Raw genomic sequence first — 15,253 nt, forward strand, 5'->3', positions numbered from 1 at the left:
ACTCTAACTCTCATACTAAGGTTTGGACAGATTTTACAAATTTTAGGATTGCCATAAATTATGTATGCATGGGACAGCAAATTTTAGCCTAGATAAGAATAAAAATAATGATCAAAGATTTGAGCAGATATCCAAGTGAGAGCTTGTAATTTGAGTTTAAAAAACTTGATTGTCTGGGGTGCCTGGGTGGCTCAGTCATTAAGCGTCTGCCTTCGGCTCAGGTCATGATCCCAGGGTCCTGGGATGGAGCCCCGCATCGAACTCCCTGCTCTGCGGGAAGCCTTCTTCTCCCTCTCCCACTACCCACTGCTTGTGTTCTCTCTCTCTCGCTGTCTGTCTCTGTCAAATAAATAAATAAAATCTTTAAAAAAGAAAAAAAAACTTGATTGTCTGCCAAACAACAAAAATCCAACTGGTAGAATATAACAGAATCCAGAATCTCCACTGTGGAACTTCCACACTGTACAGAATATAATCCAAATTATTATATATCTGAAGAAGAAAGAAAATGTGACCCTGAGGTGATCTAGATGATGGAATCAGCAGCAGGTGTTTTAAAGCAGCTAAAATAACCATGCTCAATGTTTTAAAGGAAAATGTGCTCTCATTGTAAGGAGAAAATAGAAAATTTTGGCAAATAAGTAGAAATTACCAAAAATAAAATAAAAATTCTACAAAAGAAAAAGAATAGTATCTATAATAAGATTTTTAATGGATGAGACTAATAACATAATAAATATGACAAAGGAAAAATCAGTTAGCCTTGAGGACAGATAAATATAAATCACTTAATTTGAACCAAAAACAGAGAAGAAAGGAAAACAAAAAGTTTTAAAAAGAAAGAAATTCAGACTCAGAACCTATTCGACAATATTTAATTGAAGTTCTAATATGTGTGTCGTTGGCAGCCCAGAATAGGAGAAAAGACACGAAAGGGTTTAAAAATAATAATTGAAGAAACAATGGTGGAACATTTCCCAAATTTTAGTGAAAGATATACAATTATTGATTCAAGAAGCTAAGCAAACTGAGGCCTCATGTATATTTTTAAATCTGGTTAGGTTCTTTGTCTTTATCATATCAAAATCCTGACTGATTTTTCTGTCTCTCCCCAAGTTCTCATCTTGCTACACCTTCCTTCTAATTGTATTCTCTAAATAACAGATATTACAGTGTAAACCCTTTTCTCAACAAGGTTCCATGGCTCTCCATTGTCCATGACATAAAATATTTAAGGGCAAATAATACCTTTCTTCCATCTGCTCATATGATATCTTGTTTTCATCATTTTGGGGGGACCAAGTTTTTGTTTTTTGACCTTGCATTCATGGTACACTATATTGATTTAAACAACTATGCTTTTCGTTGAACTATTTTTCTCTTACTTGTTAAAGTCAGACATAATTCTCAAAAGTTCAGGAGCTCTCTAAAACATATTTTTTTGGGCTATTCAATACTGATAGAAACATAATTTACATAATACTTAAGGCTCTTTTGTAGTCAGTGAAGATAATTCCCTAGGGGGACCTTAAGCTTTAAATGATATGCTGTAGAAAGTAGCAATTGTGAATGCAGGAGTAAATCAGAAAGTGAGAAGAGCTAAAATGTAATAAATTGAAAATGAAGGCATTTTGTGAAAGACACTTCAAAGGGACTTTTCCTTCAGAAATACTAAAAGCACTTTAAGAGAAAAGGATTTATCTAAATATACTGATTTATGAAATTATATATTTGTAATTACTTAAAATAAATATTCTCTTGAAAAGTATACAAACAGTTGTAGAGCTTACTTTTAAACATTATTTTTCTCCTTGGTGTGTTCATTAGACTGTGCATAGCAACTTCTGTCTTAACAGAAAAACGATCTTCCACCCTCCCTCCCTCCCTCCTTCCCTCCCACCTTTTTCTTTCTTTACCTTTTTTGTATTCAAGCATGTGGTTATCACTTAGCATAGCCCTGGCTATAACTAATTAGTAAACATGAAAGAGATGTTTTAATTTCTATCAAATGGATCCTTTTGGGAAACTCCAAATTCCCCAGGAATGTGAATCTGGTTATTTGGGAATGCAGAGAATATGCTTATTCTTTCTGTCAAAGATAAAAGCCATTGCAGGAAAAGTCTAAATGACAGAATATGAGAAAAAGGACAAACAGAAGCCAAAATGGTACAGAAATCATCAGGTTTTGCTTTCAAAAGAGAGTGTGCATGGCCCAGTCTTACTTCATTGCTGTGCAAAAACATAGGCTGCAAGATCTGAAGAAAGACTTGAGTATTTGAAATATGAGAAGTTGGGTGCTTCATTCTATTCCTTTCCAAATACAGTGCCCCCATTCCTTTTAATTATTTCACATCAAGATGCAACAGAATGGTATAGTGGATGAACATGAGATTTTTAGTCAGGAAACATAGATGTGAATCCACCATATAGTAATCTTGTGAATTTTGGCAAATTATCTGACATTTCTGAGCCCCAGTTTCCTAATCTATCAAATGAAGAAAATAGTAATCCCTTCCAGTTTGTTAAGCGAATCTGTAATAATGTATGTAAGTTTGTCCATTGTGTGTGTGTGTGTGTGTGTGTGTGTGTGTTTCAAATTTAAACCACGTATCACATCTACTCTTACTCCCCTTTTGCCAGCTTCAGGATCCCTGTTTCCTACTAGACTTGCGGAATGCTAAGAGACAAAGGATTTCCTTCCTGCCATGGGATATAAACATCCAAATATCAATAAATCACACAGGTCAAAAATACTAAAGGAAAGATTGAATGACCTTTTAATTTACTATTGAGAAATTATGTAATCTTTGTCATATGGACACATGAGTGGAATAATAAGCAGAAAAAATGTAGGAGTAATGTCAGAGAGGTGTGTCAAGAGTAACTACTAAAAATATATTACTCTTGGGGTGCCTAGGTGGCTCAGTCGTTAAGCATCTGCCTTTGGCTTGGTTCGTGATCCCGGGATCCTGGGATCGAGCCCCGCATCGGGCTCCCTGCTCAGCTGAGAGCCTGCTTCTCCCTCTCCCACTCCCCCTGCTTGTGTTCCCTCTCTCTCTCTCTGTCAAATAAATACAATCTTAAATATATATATATATATATTACTCTTCTGGATTTTGTGACTGTTGTGGTATTGGCCAATCTTTTAATTTTTAAAGTCATTTTTTTCTTTTCTCATTGATAAATATTCATATTTCATAGCTTAATATTGTAGTTTGAATTAGATTCAGGCTACAAAAATTCTTCATTAGTCTCCTTTTGAGAGTGAAAGATTTTCCTTATGAGGGAGATAAAACTCCTTTATGGCCTAGGGAAAATTTATCTTCTTTCATCTTTTGTGTCCTCATTGGTAAAATTGCAAAATAGTACCTTAACACTTTACAGGTTTGATATCTGAATACTTGGAAAAATAAATGGCAACTTTAATCCTTAAGCACATGTTAATTCTAACTAGTGGTGAGGCTTACATTCAAATCCCTGGTTAATTACTTCAGACACTGGCAGAATAACATGTAATAAGGGGGAATGTATCCCCCTATTAACCCCTCATGTTAAAACAATAAAATGTTCTTTTATTTTAAGATGGCTCTTAGGGCTTACTTCTTGGAAGACAAGGATCATGAGCTGATTCTGCAGTGCTGAATTTCTGCTAATACTTCTATACTCTCTCATAATCACTGACATAAACTTGAGAGACAGAGAGGGAAGGAATTATATAGTCTAAGGTCATTAAACAGAGCAAAGTGTGCAGAAGGGTATGGATTCAGTGTCTTCTAATCTCGACTATTGGCAAAGAGATTTTGTATATTCAGATGAGATGTGTCACCAAAAGAAGCTTACAACATGTACTTTCTATGTAAAATTTGTAACGACAAGTTATTCAAGATTCAGTAGCAGGAATTTCACCAATAGCAGGTACATAGTAGACTTAACGAGAAAAGAAAAGTGGCAAATATACTCCATAAATCGGTAAATTATTGACAAAGACTATACTGTTTGGTATTTGAAAAATATTTAGACTAGTTAAATGTTTCAACTCTCTTAACTTTCCAGACTCTCAGACATGCAGTGTGACTGCATTCATGATGGAAAACTATTATGCATTGTCTTTATAGAATCTCAGATTTGGAAAGGAAAATAAAACCATCTGTTTACTCTCCCTCATAATTATAGTCTAGTCTCTAGAACTGTGCTCCGTTGAACACTAGCACCTGTTAAGATATTGATAGGTGTCCCTACCTTGTAAAGCAAGGCATCATGTGGTTAAATGATCAGAATTCAGTTTAATTATAAATTTCTGTATACTAATATTGATACAAAATTCTTCTATCTTCCAACTAAGGATCATTGTTTTGTGTCTTGGAATCACTTATGCTCTTTTCCTTTGTCTGAAAATATTTTTATTTATGCTATAGTGGACATTTTGGTTGTTCCCTCCACATATATTCTCCCCCATCTCCTGTAGCAACCTTGGTCATTGGATGAAGTTGACCATAGTGAGTCCTAATAATTCTAAGCCATCACGATTGCCTATCCCCAGCGCTCCATCTTAGTCCAGGTCACTGTCATCTCATTTCTGGTCTCTTACAGTCAATCAGTTTTTTCCTAACTGTGCTTCCCATTTCATTCTGTCCTTATTAGAATCTATTCTCCAACAGCCCAGATGATCTTCAGAATCACTAATCATACTTTGTTACTTCTCTGCTTCATTTGTGCACAAAATTCTGTAACTGCATTGCATTGCCCTGCGAATGGAATCTGATATTTTTTCATGGCTTACAAAAACCCCATTGTAATCCAGTTTTTCTCTATTTCTCCAGACTTATGTCATAACATTCCACAATTGGATCATGACTCTCTGGTCACCTTAGCTTCCTTTTCTTCTCTCCGTCAACTAAACCTTTATCTATATCTGGGACTTTGATTTGTCCTTTTACCTAAAAATCTCTTCCCACAGCAGTTCACCAGGCTAATCCATTCCCCTTGTCATATATCAAACAAATGTCATTGTTTTAAGAATGCCATCATACACTAGTATCACTAGAGTACCCACTCCAACGTACTCTATTCTTGTTAACCAGTTTATTTCCTTTATGTAACATAGCATAAGAAATAATCTCATGTGTTTCTTTACTTTTTATGTTAAATATCATGTGAACTGCATGAGTATAGAGGCTATTTCTATTTTCATTACTGCTTTGAAATAAGTATTTGAACAGTGGATTGTATGTTATAACTGCCCACCACATAATTATAAGATGGTGAATAAACGAATTGAGTTTGCATACAATATTTTCTTCTTCTTCTTCTTAGTCATCAACATTAAATAACAAGTATCGATTGCATATGATACAGAGCACAATTGTCGTAGGAGAGAGTGGTTTGAATAACATGCCACAAAATATAAAGAAACTGTTTTCAGTAACATCATCAGAGTATTTAGCATGACATATTGAGATAATCATCTATCCCATTTGGCTTTCCTGACTACTCTAGCCTATAATCATCTTTACCAGTGAGCATTTAGTAGCCTTTGTTGAGTGTATAGCTCATTTTACATTAACACAAACTTTTTAACACAAATACAGTAACTTAAATTGCTTTCTCATTTATACTTTTTTCATGTTTATAAGAAAATGTGATATGTGAATATCTTGCTTCTCATGAACTATTATAACTTTCCAGGGGGTGATGAGATATAGACGGTGCTAATCACTGTTTAGTAAACAGTAATTGCACCAATGCACGTTTAGGTACTTCTTTGATAAAACAAGTGTTTAAAATTTTCTGAGGTACCTGTCTTTACTTCTTTCTGCCATAAGCTCTCTTCAAGGAAAAAGAATTTTCATTTCTGTCTGTGTCCCAGAATCATCATTTCCTTCTGTTCTGGTGTAGACACCAAAAAATAAGGGACAGAGGATAACTTAAAGTTCTTCACTTGGCAAAGATTTTTTTGACTCACACGAGACATTATGCTAGACTTTGGAAATACAGCAGACAAAAAACAGGTGAGTTCCCTATTGGAACATCCATCATAGCCAGTGGATACAAAAGAAACACATAAATGAGATAAACAGAGTTTTTCATATGTTTTGAAGGTAAAGCTGAAATGATCCCTGTTGTTGATCTGACAGATGGGGGGAAGGGAGGGATTCCAGACTTTAATCAAATCATCTCACAAGGAAGCCAAGTTAGCTTGTATAAAAGATTGACCTAGAAGAAAAAGTAAAAGTCTATGTGGATTGATTTTGTGAGCAAGTTTAAGCGGATCTGGGATTTAGGATGAGAGTTTTTGATTAGCTGCTATGTTTGTAAGCTACATTGAGAACAAGAGGGGGAGCATCTACTTCTGAGTTGTACAGTGTAATAATAAAAAATATTTTCTTTTTTTCGGCAGGAACTATCATAAAGATATAAATTTCTTCTCAAATGTCTTTGGTTGCAGTAGTGATATTCTAATGAGTATGGCACAAAGCCTAAATAGGTTACATTGAGTTAGTTCATGTTTGGTATAGTGGCTGACAGGAAATATTCAATAAATTGCTCCTTATTCCCTTGTTTCATTTCCCTGGCTTTGACTACGACTTAAATAACCATTATTCCCTGTAGTTAAGAGCTTGCTAAGCCATGTCATTGAACCTTCCTTTATTCCTCCCCTTGCCTTCTGGGCTTCTCTCCTTCCCTTATTGACAGCCTCCCACCCACTATTCTCATTCCCTCTCTCTTTTCTTAGAAATATATATATCAAGCTCTTAAAATGGATCGAGTAAGATAAATTCCCAGGAACATTAAAATAATAACTGGAGTTTCTTCATAGATCTTACTTTTGAACCTCCCAAGGTCTTCACTGTTTCTTTTTTTTTTTTTTAAGATTTTTTATCTATTTATTTGACAGAGAGAGACAGAGCGAGAGAGGGAACACAAGCAGGGGGAGTGGGAGAGGGAGAAGCAGGCCCCCCGACGCGAGGCCCGATCTCAGGACCCCAGGACCACGACCCGAGCCGAAGGCAGACGCCCAACAACCAAGCCACCCAGGCACCCCTTCACTGTTCCTTTTAAACCAACAATGTCCTGGCATTGTCTCAAAGGTCCTGTTATATTTCCTATAAATTACATAGTTTTCTATGGTTTCTCATAGCAAAGCTAAATTGGTAAGTCTGTAATTTCCAAAGTCCTCGTTTTTTCCTTCTTTTTTAAAAGATGAATGTATTATTGACCTTGTTTTCTCCTTGTTTTGATATTTTATGGTTGTGTCAATACATCCTGTCTAAACTGAGGGTTCTAGAGGGAAGGGGGGTGGGGGGATGGGTTAGCCTGGTGATGGGTATTAAAGAGGGCACATTCTGCGTGGAGCACTGGGTGTTATGCACAAACAATGAATCATGGAACACTACATCAAAAACTAATGATGTAATGTATGGTGATTAACATAACAATAAAAATTAAAAAAAAATACATCCTGTCTAGAAGACCTCAGGAGCCCTTCCCTCCTCAAAACCGAACATTAAAACGCTGTGCTCTCTGTATAAATGTTTATGGGTGGGATGGGGGAATAGAACAAAGACCCAATTTAATAAGCTCTGGCAATACAGTAGGCACTAGACTGAAAACATTACCTATGTATTTTAAAATTTTTCTTTATAGAAACTCCATCTTACCGATGATGAAATGGGGGCATGGGGAGATTAGGCAATACTGAATTATCAGGCTAGGATCAAGTTGGTTTTTAAAAGGAAAGCTAATTTATCCCCTGATCTCTGTTCCCATTTTGTGGCAATAAGTGTTGCTCCATTAGTTATATTTAAATCAATATAATTATTTTTTAATAGTTTCTTGTAGTCATCCTTCATAAGTAGGTATGAAGAGCCTAGTTTATACCTTGAATTGTGTTCAATTCTAAAGGGAAATGAAAAGGTGTAATATGGTCTATATCTATCTGTGCCTTCTTGAGGTATCCTGACTCATTCTTCTGCCTTTAAAGTAGGTCCTGTTAAAAATGTCTCAGTGTGTCTGTATTTCATTGTGGTGACATCAAGAAATGTGGACTCCATAAACTCTTCCAGTGCTTTCTTTAAATGTTTAACAATATGTCAATAAATGTACAAAACCCTATAGAGGGAGTTGTTACAATGGTGTCTCAGCAGTAGCTTTATCCCTGTGTGTGTGGTACTGAGTATACCATCTGAACTTTCCAAGCCTTGTTTTCCTTATCTCTGGAATGACAATGTTTCCACTGGAGGTTATTGAAGGTTTCTCTAAGATTCTATTAAAGTGTCTGCTATATCTAACTTTGATCCTACAAGCATCAATTTAGGTCAAGGCTATGAGTTCATACGAGTCTCAGTGGAAAGATAGAGATTATTTTTCTTTTAAAACTACAGTCTTAGGGGGAAAATAATATATGTAATTTTGAGACCAAGATCCTGGATTTGGGAAGGAAATATATTAATGAACACAAATTTTAATCAGTTTGGTAAATGAAATATTTATTCCTTTACTTGAGTTGAAGACAGTTTTTGAGTAGTAAGCAATTATTTAAAGTTTTTAAGATGGCAAGAGTAATTTTTTTTTTCAACTGAATCTCTACAAAATCTTCCCCCTTAGACTTGAAATTACAGCAAAGCAATACATTACTCTGCATTTTCTAAATATAAAATTAGCCTTGTTGTATCTCTGATGATTTTTAAAAGTATGTAACAGAGGAAATCTAAATTAAGAGCTGAAATTCCTTGTATAAGCATTTCTCCTTGATATGAGAAAAATCTTAGTAATTGTATCAAGTAAATATGTAGGACACATCTCAACCCCAGTTCAGCTAGAACTTGGTGTTAAGGTGTTTGCTATAACTATTACCTTAGGTTTTTTTTTTTCCCTTTTTTTCCCCTGAAATTTGGCACCATCAGCTACTGTCATCAACTTTAAAGTCCTTGACTCTTTAGGATAGCAATGTAAAAGCTAGATCAAAATACATTTGAAACTAAAATTGCTTGGTAACTATAAGCATCACTTTAAAAGGGATCTGGACACAAAACAAATGTTAAAATCAATAAGGAAAAGGAAGAAAATTTTGAAATATAAATAGAAACAAATGAATCTAACTGTATTTCATATGAATAATGTAACTACCCTGAAGGAAAGAAAAAAAAGAGCTATGTAGCATTTGAGCACAGTATTTTAGCTACAAAACTGCCTACTAGATGTGTAATAATGGTAGAGAACTTTGTTAGCAAGGTTGTTTTTCTCAATGTTTTGGGTTAAAATTTCTGAAGCACTCTCTGTATATTCTAGGACTGTATAAATAAATAAATATACTATGGATAAAGGAATTACGTTTCTCATTTTGGAGGAAGAAGTGACAAATATGGACTGGAAAGCCAGGATAAGTCTTTTGATGCTGAAGTGAAGTTGGAGCAATTAATATGAATTCATGATTTTCAGTATATATGGGTGGATATTTAAAATATAAATATACATAGGATATAGTATCTTTTATAGAACATGTGTGAAGATACGCATACATATTTGTGTATATATGTATATATCCTTTCTGTCATCAAAATTTTGTCCTGTGTTAGCTTCCATTGATGTTCCTTGCCTGTTTATTACTATGAAGGTTCAAAAAATGGTGATTTTCTATTTCTATCATTTCTTCCACATTTATTATTTACTAATTGGCTTTTGACTATAAAAAGAATGGAGATTTGGGGCGCCTGGGTGGCTCAGTCATTTAAGTTTTCCAACTCTTGGTTTTGGATCAGGTCGTGATCTTGTGGTCTTGGGATTGAGCCCCTGCATAGGCTCCACGCTTGGTGTGAAGTCTGCATGTCCCTCTTCCTCCCCCTCTGCCCCTCCCCTTGGGCACGCATGTGTACACATTCTCTCTCAAATAAATAAAATCTTAAAAAAAAAAACAAGAAAAGAGATTCTATGTAGATTCTGTATTCTACTTCTGTCTCCTGAAAGAGCTTGTAAACCATCACATCCTAGTAGCAATGAGCACACCTGATAGCTTTATCTTGTTTTCTGTATACCATTCTCCACTAACTGTAACCAGGGGTTCTTTTTTTTTTTAAAGATTTATTTGACAGAGAGAGAGAGCAAGAGCAGGAACACAAGCAGGGGGAGTGGGAGAGGGGGAAGCAGGCTTCCTGCGGAGCAGGGAGCCTGATGTGGGACTCGATCCCAGGAACCTGGGATCATGACCTGAGCCGAAGGCAGACGCTTAACAACTGAGCCACCCAGGCGCCCTAACCAGGGGTTCTTGAGAAATGGACTGGAAAGCTTACATTGTACCTAATATATTCAGGCAAGGATCATCAATATATATTAAAATTAAGATATACAAATTTGATGAGAAACTAGGATCTTTACATGATCCCAAAGTATTTCCCCCAGTAATGACTTTTAATGGAGAAATCTGACACAAACTAACTTAACCCAGTGATCAGAGTTAACATGACCAATAATGGAACAAACCACATCATGTGCTTTCCAAATATGATAGATTGAGAAGAACACAATAGCACTTCTGTGGTTGGTACTCCAGCTAAAAATGCATAATCTCAATATAATTATGAGGAAATACCACACAAGTCCAAATTAAGGGCCACTCTACAAAACAAGTGGCCTATACTCCTCAAAAATGTCAAGCTTTACCACTCTCCAGTTAAACAAAACAAAATAGGGCTCCTTAGAGAAATGGCTGATTCAAGTGCTGGACCAGGGAATATTCAAGATAAGCCTGGAAATCCTTTTACTGCCAGAAACAAGCAAACAGTGAAAAAAACCACAATGATAGAGGTATATCAAATGGACACAAGTCAACCAAAAGAGCTCCCAATAGCTAAAGGCAAATCTTTGGAAAAACAAAATAAATAATGTAGCATTGGATAATAACCTAAAGTAAAAATAAATATTCATGAGTTCATACTAATATAAATAAATGGTTTAATCAATAAATACATGGGGAGAATAGAGAAATCTCTGTATAGAACTCCAAATAATGTATGTAAATACTCTGTCTTCAATGAGGTGGAATACAGATCTTCCTGGATTTACAATGGGGTTATGCCCCAATAAACCCTTTGTAAGTTGAAAGTATCCTAAGATGAAAATGCATTTAATACACCTAACCTACCAAACATGATGTTAGCCCAGTCTGTCTTAAACATGCTCTGAACACTTACATTAACGTATGGTTGGGCAAAATCATCTAATACGAAGCCTATTTTATAATCAAGTGTTGAATATCTTATGTAATTTATTGAATACTGTACCAAAAGTAAAAAACAGAATGGTTGAATAGGTACAGAATGGTTGTAAGTCTATGGGTTGTTTCCCCTTGTGTTCATGTAGCAGATTGGGAGCTGTGTCTCACTGCCACTGCCCCGCAAGACAAAAAAGTATTATTACATCACATATTGCTTGCCCAAAACTCAAAATTCAAAGTACTGAATGCAGACTCCAGCACGTTTTACTGTGCTACTGAACATGTATCTCTTTAGCACCATTGTAAGTTGAACCATTGGAAGTCATAAGTCAGACCATCTGTATAATTTTCTATTATTTTTTTTGGAAATTCTTTATTTTTTTGAATCTCATATTTTATTCTATTTATATTCTTTTAAATTCAATTAACCAACATATAGTACCTCATTAGTTTCAGATGTAGTGTTCAATAATTCATCAGTTGTGTATAACACCCTGTGCTTATCACATCATGTGGCCTCCTTAATGCTTATCACCCAATATACCCCATCTCCCCCATCTCCCTTCCAGCAACCCTCAGTTTGTTTCCTATAGTTAAGAGTCTCTCATGGTTTGGTGGGAATGCAAGCTGCTACAGCCACTCTGGAAAACAGTATGGAGGTTCCTCAAGAAGTTAAAAATAGAGCTACCCTATGACCCAGCAATTGCACTACTAGGCATTTACCCCAAAGATACAAATGTATTGATCCGAAGGGGCACCTGCACGCCAATGTTTATAGCAGCAGTGTTCACAATAGCCAAACTGTGGAAAGAGCCAAGATGCCTATCAACAGATGAATGGATAAAGAAGATGTGGTACATATATACAATGGAATATTACTCAGCCATCAGAAAGGATGAATACTTATCATTTACATCAATGTGGATGGAACTGGATGGTATGCTAAGTGAAATAAGTCAATCAGAGAAAGACAGTTATATGGTTTCACTCATATGTGGAATATAAGAAATAGCACAGAGGATCATTGGGGAAGGGAGGGAAAACTGAATGGGAAGTCATCAGAGAGGGAGGAAAACTATAATTTTCTACTTCTTATATATGAACTATGCATAGGAATTCTTTCCAAAGAGTACCATGTAGAAATTACGTGTATGTGTCTGTGTATGTGTGTGCATGTACATGGGAGTAACTTTGTAGTTTTAAACTCTCATAGTGGAGAAATCTTGCAAACACGATCTCAGCCAGTGATCAAGGTTAACATCAACAGTGATAATTTATGTTGTTATGCAATATGTACTCTAAATATTATGTAATGTAACTTTACCTCTGGTCCTCCTCTAAAATACCCATAGCCTCACTGTAATTAGACAAAAACATTAGATAAACTCAAACTGAAGGACTCTGCCAAATATCTGACCCTTATCTTCAAAATTATGAAGATCATCAAAAATAGAGTAAGTCCGAGAAACTGTCAAAATTTAGAAAAGTCTGAGACATGATAACCAACTGTAATGTTTTATCATGGAAGGTATCCTGGGATAGAAAAGGAACATTAGGCAAAATCTAATGAAATCTTAAAGTATATGGACATCTATTTAATAATAATGTATCAATATTGGTTTACTAGCTATAACAAATCTATCACACATACATACGATCATAAGATCTTAACAAGGATTCCATAGTCTCTCATGGTTCTGAAAAACAAACTGAGGGTTCTAGAGGGGAGGGGGTGGGGGATGGGTTAGCCTGGTGATGGGTATTAAAGAGGGCACGTTCTGTGTGGAGCACTGGGTGTTATACGCAAACAATGAATCATGGAACACTACATCAAAAACTAATGTAATGTATGGTGATTAACATAACATAATAAAAAATATCTTAAGGAAAACTGGGTACAGGACATGAGAACTCTCAAACCTATCTTTGTAACTTCTATAAATCTATAATTATACTAAAGTGACATTTGTTTTTCAAATATATATATGTCAAAGTCATGAAAGACAAGAAAAGTCTAAAGAACATTTTAGATTAAAAGAATTAAGAGACACACAATGCACGATTCTGGATCCAACTCTCTAGCAGATTTTTTTCCCTTTTGCAATAAATGGCATTTTTAGAACAATTGGAAATTGGAATAGTTTACATAAAACAAGGGATTTCCCTGGGACTACCTTAGGATTTGAGGCTCTAAACATTCAAGGCAAATCCAGGAGCACGTTTCCTGTGTCAATCTACACTTGAACTGCAATCAATGGAAACAAAATACAAGTAGCCCTAATTTGCTTTGTAAATGACTATTTCTAGTTAAATTCTTGATCATTCTGCTTACTTGCCATTTCCTCAGTGTAGCTCAGATCCCAGAGAACACTTTTTAAATTCATTGAATTGCTAGAGAACTTCCCAAACTGAAGGTACACTTCTCTTTATGAAGTTATTTTGTGTCCGTAAGATTTTTTTCTGAGAGTCAGTGGTGGTGAGAGGAGCCTCTTTCATAATGCAGCAGATCTCCCCCAACCTGATTCAGCACTGGGGATCTGGAAATGGGTGAAAAATTGAATTTAACATAGGTAGTTTGATTGAAAAAAGGTTGTTACTGTTTCTGAAGGCTATTTCCACAGACCCATGATGTGTAGACATCAGAAAATAGCAACAGACAGCTTTGAGGATGTACTGGAAAGAAAAAAAAAAAAAAAAAGATAAAGATTACATGCCACATGCCCCCGCCAACATTGGCTAACTCAGAAATAGGCCCACTTTAAAAAATATATTCAGAAGACTAGGCTGTGTTTGAAATCAGTTCCCTGAATATAATTCCTGCCTCTGTATTGTTCTATCAGTATAATTCTTAGAACTAAATATGAAAGGGCAATCATCCTATAGCAAATGAAACTGAAAAGAATAGGTTTTCTAAGGAGAAGTAGATTAAACATGTTAGTTTCTTCCATCTTGGGTGTTCAGAAATGTTTGAAATGTTGGGCAATACTACCCACCAAATAGGTTTCTCAAAGAGTTCTTTTATTCTATTTTTAATCTTCATAATAGCTGCTTGAAGGTTGCCCTAAGCAATGCAGACATATTGCTCTGATGGAATAAATGCATGTAATTATTCTAGAACCTCACCCAGAGAGCTGTATAATGATTTGCCTGAACAAAGAACCCTTGAAGTCATCAATCTCTGATGGGAACAAAAGTAGAGCCATCCTCCAGGTAAGCCCTAAGCTGGACTCCCGTCTGAATCCAGTCCTTTTCATTCTTCCATTGAGCAATGTACTACTCACAGGTTCTCTGAGAATTCCATCACTAAGGATATTTGGTCTTTTTAATCCCTAATATCCCATTTCATCAGAATACTCCCTTCTCAAATGACTCGATGAGGAAATATGGGTGATGTTTTAACAGGAAAAAAAATTTTTTAAAGATTTTATTTATTTATTTGACAGAGAGACAGCAAAAGAAGGAAGACAAGCAGGGGGAGTGGCAGAGGGAGAAGCAGGCTTCCCGCTGAGCAGGGAGCCCTACATGGGGCTCGATCCCAGGACCCTGGGATCATGACCTGGACCGAAGGCAGCTGCTTAATGACTGAGCCACCCAGGTGCCCTGGAAATTTTTTTTTTAATGTATATGTTTATAGGAGATTGAAACTATTGAGTGTGAAATTTGTGATAAGTTAGATCAAAATTAAAGAAGGCAAACCTCCACTCTGGGTGATATTGGAGAGGTTTTGGAGGCAAACCTTTCTAGGAGGCCCATTCTTGGATTCCCCCCATCCCCAGTCGCCAAAAACAGAACATCTAATCTTATTGTAGCAGCTAGACGTGTACACATTTAGGGTCACAATGCTGTGTCTGTAAATGAGCGAATAATAGTATCATGCGGAATAGAGTGAAGGTAACCAAAGCCTACCACAGGCATCTGTTAATTTCAAAGTAAACTTAGGACAAGACGAAACAACAACAACAACAAACTAAAGACAAATAAAACTATAAACTGGTCAGTAATGACAGTCCTGACCAAGAAGGAGTCAGCTGATTGCTATATATT

Source organism: Callorhinus ursinus, unplaced genomic scaffold, assembly GCF_003265705.2.
Source record: "Callorhinus ursinus isolate GAN/ISIS: 27379988/994484 unplaced genomic scaffold, GSC_fseal_2.0 scaffold76, whole genome shotgun sequence".
Lineage (NCBI taxonomy): Eukaryota > Metazoa > Chordata > Mammalia > Carnivora > Otariidae > Callorhinus > Callorhinus ursinus.